Source organism: Camellia sinensis, chromosome 4 (genome assembly GCF_055761805.1).
Source record: "Camellia sinensis isolate YWXY chromosome 4, ASM5576180v1, whole genome shotgun sequence".
NCBI classification, from domain to species: Eukaryota; Viridiplantae; Streptophyta; class Magnoliopsida; order Ericales; family Theaceae; genus Camellia; species Camellia sinensis.
Window position 1 is genome coordinate 154,172,948 of NC_138964.1, and position 6,855 is coordinate 154,179,802.

Here is a 6,855-nt window from a genome sequence, read left to right on the forward strand (position 1 = left end):
ATGTAATTTAAATTTAGTTTACATTTGATTATGCTGTACTTGAAATAAATTTGAGCCATACAATAATTTTTTTGAGCATATATATATATATATATATATTTGTCAATTAATAAGAGACTACTTATAAATATCAAAAGAATTACATTAAACTAGACAATTAACTATTTATGAAAATCCAACAACAAATACCACTTACAAGCCTAACACTGATAATATTAATACAAGAAAGATTCTCATAATGAGAAAGAGATTTAGAAAAATAAAAAAATAAATAAAAAACTTAAGAAATAACCCCTAGCTTCTTTGTTGAGAGCGTACAAAAATATCTAACTGAATTAGTCTAACTATTTTTTTATTTTTTATTTACACTTAGCATTATTGTTCAAAAGAAACTATATTCATTTCCTTATTTTTTACACCTTAAATATTTTCAACATGGATGTTATTTCTATGAAAAATACTTTATACCCCTACTGGGGTCGACCCCCAGTGAGGTGGAGACCCATGATTGAGCGGAAAAAAACTGTTTATTTATTTATTTATTTATTTTCTGTTGGCAGCCAGTGAGGGCACGTCACCTCACTGGGGGTGCGACCCCCACTGGAGGTATAAGGCACGGCTGTATACCTATGGACCATATATCATCTCAAGAATCTCTCTGTCATAACTATCATTTGACACAATCATGTGCATTTCAGACAAGACCTTGCTGTGCCAGCTAAACTTGTATTTATAGGATTCATGTAATAAAAATTTGAATTATGATAAAGATTTTAAATAATTTATCAAATTTCTTATATAGGTGTAGGTGTGTGTATCTCACACTCATATAGGAGGTTTAATAAAAAAAATTGATAAATTATTTAAGATTCATGATATTTTCTTAAAAATTATTTAAGGTTCATAATTTTTTTTTATCAAATTTCTTATGTAAGTGTGGACCTATACATATAAGGTTGGGTTGGATCATACCTTGTACAATATGGTAGGGTCTTTTCATCCTTGACTTGAGTTGTTCTATCAACATGGGTGGCTCTAAATGCAACCCAAAACTTAGGTTGAATGCCCCATTTAATTTTATTTTATTTTTTAATACAATTTTATCTCTTAACTAAATGATCAAAATGTCCAAAATTCTAACCCCAACCAAGCACGGATCTGGAGGTGCTCCTATGCCTAGCAGCTTGCTGTGCTCTCTTGTGGAGGTTTTTTCCGAATAATTTTTTGGTAATTAAAACCATCACATTATATAATTTGTTGAGAATATTATTCATGTAAAAAATTAAATTAATCGAATATTTGTAATTTTATGATTGGGTCATAATTATTTTAAAATTATGTTAATCATTAATTTTTTTTTATTTAAAATGTACTTTTGTTATAGGGTAGCAGATATTCAATCAATTTAATTTATTGCTGATATACTCAAAAAATTTTATAATATGAATGGTTCAGATTATCAGAAAAAAAAAACACTTATGCTGTGTTTGGTTGAGAGATTTGAAAAGGGAAAGGGAAAAGGTGTGTGAAACTAGGTGAAATGTAAACATATTTTATTCACATTACACCAAATTTTTTCCTTTCCCTTTTCAAATCACTCTTCAAACCCTCCAACCAAACGCAGCGTTAGAGACAACCTCCACAAGGGTGCACAGTAGCCTGTTTGCCATTAGGCTCAGCAGAATCTCCAAATCTAACCAACCACAGTACTCCGATAGCAGCCCAACTCTGGTGATTCCCTTCCTAGCTCCGGTCATTAATGTCAGCCCTAATTTTGCTTTAAATCTTGCTCTGATTCTAGATCATATCTTCAAAACAAGGTTTGTTTGTATTGTTTGCATACAATATTCAATTTATTTATTTTTATTTTGTTGTCTTTCACTATTCTGAGTTGTAATAAATGGTGAATAATAGGCGATTTTGTTTAAATTTTTTTATTTTAATTTTTTATTCTCAATTAGCTTCATTAATGTCAGCTCTGCTTGTAGTAGTGCCTCCTTCTACAATAACTAATGTCAAGACCAGAAAACCCAGAAGGAATAGGCGATGAAGTGACTAAATCAGGAAAATTTGGATCGTCAGAGCAACTCTGCCATCGCTATCACAGTCCATTTTTCTCCTCCTCCTCCTCTAGATCTACGGTTTTTTTAAAGGAAGATGATCAGGATGAGGATGAAAAGAAGAAGAAGAAAAATAAAAAGAAGGGTCGGCGGCGGATGGCGGCAAAAGAATGGAAGGGGCGGCGCAGAGTTGAGAAGTGGGCTCCGGCGGTGGTAAAGCGAGTGAGAGGGATAAAAGTGGGATTAATTGAGTGTTTTGGGGTGTGTAACAAAAAAAATTCAAAATTAGGACGGAGTTGTTCAAGTAATGTGGTGCAACGTGGTGTCCAATGTTTTAGGTGCATTTAGAGTCACCATCAACATGAGATAGCAAAAGAATTTTTTAGGACAAATTAAACTATCAGACCATCTCCAATCATTAATCAAAATTTTCATTAAATTTGAATTAGAAAAAGTTAATTTTCTCAATTTGATATCACTGGCTCCAACAGTGAGCATCAAAAAGGAGAGAGGCGACCGGTTGGTCGACCGGCGGGTCGACCAGTAAGGTAATTTTTTTTTTAACCTGTTTGAACTTTTTTTTGACCGGTTTGAACCCACTATTTGAAAGGAAACCGGTCGACCGATGGCTCAACCGGCTGGTTGACCGGTAGGTCTCCTCCAACGGTCACGCACAGTAATTTGGTGAAACCTGTATTCTGTTATCAGTTTGATGATTTTTTTATTCAATTCTCATTTTGATACTAATTTGGTGAAACCGTTGGAGCTCTAAAAAGTACATTTTTCATCAAATCTGAAATCTGATGTCAGGTTTGCTGAACCGTTGGAGATGGTTTTAGTCCTTATAATTTGAGTCGTGTGTCATTTTGGTTCATATAATTTCAATTGGATCAATTTTGATCTTGAATTTTAATTTGATTTCGTCTTAAATATTGATCCAATTACTTCAAATTGTTAGCATTTTTTTTTATGGTAAATGCGCACATTTGTTATGATATTTCCCAATTTCAACCCTAACCCTAACCCTAACTACTAGTTATTATCTCAATACACACGACTTACTCAGTGTATACCATACACAACTTTAATTTTATGCTTTTTACCCAATGCACACCATCTATTTTTAAATATTCTTAAAATATCCATATATTTCCTAATTTAAACCCTAACCCTAACCCTAACCCTAATTGCAACTTTACCCACCATTACTGTCGTCACGCCATCAACCATTGATGTCACCAAAAATCGCCACCACTGCCATTTCCTTTCTAACCTTCTTCCCTCCTCTTCACCTCCAGCTTCTCTTTTTTCTTCTTATTTTCTTCAAATCCCACCGTCAAGCCATTACCAGAAATCAATGCCTTTGTCGCCCTACCATTGCCATAACTAGAAATTGCCACCATTCACCATACCAAAAATGGCCATCGCCGCTGTCGCTGCGTACGACCATCGTAGTCAACATTGCTTGCAAGAAGAGGGTAGTGTTGCTTGGAAAAACCTAGATATCTATCTCTCTCTCTCTCTCTCTCTCTCTCTCTCTCACGAGAAGTAAGTAGCGAGATTGATACGCCATAGAAAGAAAAAGACTGTAGAAGTGAAGTTTACGATTGGTGGTGGGTTACGAAGATGTGGCAGTAGTGCTTTCTGGTGATGGCGACAGCCAACAGGGGTGGCGAAGGCTAGTGGTGATGATGGCGTAGCTGGAGTTAATGGTGGAGGGGTTTGTACAGAAAGGTAATTTGATTAAAGGTTAAAATTGAAATTTTAAAAAGTATGGAAATAGTGCTATAGAGAGGTTTGATAGTGTGTAAATAGAATTACTCATATTTTATATGCATGCATGATGCTTGCTCATTTTACATATGGTTCTAATTTAAAGAATGCTTGTCATCCCGTTTAGTTTCGTTTTCAAAATAAATTTTTATTTATTTATTTATTTTTTAAAACTAGATTCTAAATTGATAAAAATAAGCACAAAAATGATGTTTTCAAAATTTTTAAAATTATTTGTCCAAAAAAAAATCTTATGAAAATGATAGTTGTTTTTTATTTTAGTTTTTTCATTTTCTTTTTCTCACCAAACTAATTTTTAGTCTTAGGAAAAATTAATCCAAAAATAGATTTTGAAAATGAAATCAAATAGCACAAATCTTTGTTGTTCTTTGGGCAATTTAAGTAAATAATCCCTCGATTTTATGAAAAAAATTATATATTTTATTTATCAGTAGAAGATAAAATACAAACATTGTGAAAATTATGTCAAACCAGATAGGTCGGGTCGGGTAAAAAATAGCCATCCCATGCCTAGGTCCTAGCCTAGATGGAAGAGGATTCGACAATGACATGGCTATGGATTTGATCACATACTCAATTGGGCCTAGACAAAGCCCAATACGGGGTGTGGCTAATCAGTTTGCCCAGATTTTAGTATGGGCATGCAAATGTTAGGTCAACCCAGCCCAAGTTGTATATTCCACGGCCTGGTTTTAAAGCACTGCCACTGGAACCCACTTTTTCTGTGGGGTTGTTTAGGATTTTTTGATCCATCTTATCTTGCATATCCACCAAAAAAAAAAAAAAATAAAAAAAAAAAAAAACTCTCTAATGGTGTGTTTGGTTGGAGAATTTAGGGAGGGATTTAGAAAGGAAAAGAGAAAAGGTGTGTGAAATTATGTGAAATGTAAGTATATTTTATTCATATTTCACCTAACTTTTCCTTTTTTCTTTCCAAATCTCTCCTCAAATCCCCCATCCAAACACAGCGTAAGTGTGAGTCTAGCTTGCCGCGTGATTCAATTTCGCTCTCAATTCTTATTGATTGTTAAAAAAAAAAGAAAAAAAAAAGAAAAAGAAAATTATTCATTGCTGCTTCATAAAATAAAATTCCAAGTCCTAGCTATTCAGGACACCTCTTTGGAAGGGTGAAAATGTGAGATCTCAAGTCTTTCATTAATTTAGGTAATCGATCTTTAATGGCTGAGATAAAAACTGATGTAATAGTTTGAGATCATGAAATAATTAATAATATTACGAAAATTACATTTGATTTATCATCGTTGTATTAGTTTAATGTAAGTTCTATCAACTTGTTTTTGACCATATGATAAGTAAATATAATTATTATACTATTATTGTGAAATAAGTATTTCATAATTTTAAAGTTGTCTTCCTCCTTGGGCCCACCAATGCTAGGATAAATTATATTTTGTCCCTTAAAATTTCACTCATTTTCCAGTTTGGCCTTTTAAGTTTAATTTTTCTCACTTTGGCATTTTATGTTTGCAATCCATCCCACTTTATTCTTAGACTAACTTCCATCCAAAAAATTAATAAAATTTGCCACATTACTAACACATCAGCTCTATGTATGTGTGATATAAAAAAAATCACTAAATGCAAAAAAATAAAAAATAGAAAACAATTTTTTTTAGATGAATTTTTACACTTTTACAGATGCATCTACAATTTTAGAGATGCATCTACAATAAAAAATAGAAAATAGAAAACAATTTTACAGATGCATCTACAATTTTTTTAGATGAAAACAATATAAAAAATAAAAATTCACTATCACATCAGCTCTATGTGGAATTTTTTTAGTCTTTAGTGAATTTTTTTTTTCAAATTTATTTATAAACATTATTACATTATAAATGCATTTAGATTAGATGCAACTAAAAAAATAAAACAAATTTAACTAAAAAAAGAAAGGGTTAATTACACTAATAGTCCCCATAGTTTGGGGCTCGTGTCACTTTAGTCCCTGATTTTTTAATTGTGACACATTTGACCCTGAATTTTGAATCTTGTTCTAAATAAGAACAATTGAAAATATCATTAGATTTTTCAAGGGTAAAATCGCCAATTTGATAAAATATAAACTAATTTGACAAAAATAAATGTCAAAAAAATATTTTTAATTTTTTAAAAATTATTTTTATCCGCCAATGATAAAATTAATAAAAATTACATGATTAATTTTTTAAAATTAATTTTACATGATCATCATCCAAACACATAATAAAAATTAATTTGGTAAAAAAAAAATAAATGTCTAAAAAATTTATCAATTTTACATAATTTTATTTTTAGTGAGTATAAATAATTTTTAAAAATTCAAAAATATTTGTTTGACATTTATTTTTGTAAAATTAGTTTATATTTTATCAAATTGACAATTTTACCCTTGAAAAATCTAATGATATGTTCAATTGTACTTATTTGGAACAAGATTCAAAATTCAGGATCAAATATGTCACAATTGAAAAGTTAGGGACCAAAGTGATACAAACCCCAAACTATAGGGACTATTTGTATAATTTGCCCAAAAAGAAAAAAGTTTACTAAAGACGAAAAAAATAAAAATTTACTGACTCAAACACCTGTATTGTCGATTCTGAAATAAAAAATTTACTATTGTTTTTTTTTTTTTTGTCTTTAGTGAACTTTTTTCTTTTTTTAGTTAAATTTATTTTTATTTTTTTAGCTGCATCTAATGTAGATGCATCTGTAACGTAATAATGTTTATGAATAAATTTGAAAAAAAAGTTTACTAAAGATTAAAAAAAAAAATTCTAATTTTTTTGTTTTTTATTTTTTGCATCTTTAGTAAATTTTGTGCATCACATATGGAGCTGATGTGTTAGTGATGTGACAAATTTTGTTACTTTTTTAGATAAAAGTTAGTTTAGGAGTAAAGTGGGAAGGGTTACAAACATGAAGGGTTAAAGTGGGAAAAATCAAACTTAAAGGGTCAAAGTGAGAATAATTGCAAACATGAAGGACCAAAGTGGGA

The 6,855-nt window shown here is 30.9% G+C and overlaps 1 long non-coding RNA gene across 1 annotated transcript; it reads left to right on the forward strand.

Moving 5' to 3' along the window:
• Positions 1-1,471: 1,471 nt before the first annotated feature.
• On the forward strand, positions 1,472-2,364 carry LOC114306882 (uncharacterized). Its single transcript, XR_003644870.2, has 2 exons — positions 1,472-1,820; positions 1,989-2,364. It is a non-coding gene; the product is annotated as an uncharacterized LOC114306882 (long non-coding RNA).
• Positions 2,365-6,855: the final 4,491 nt, after the last annotated feature.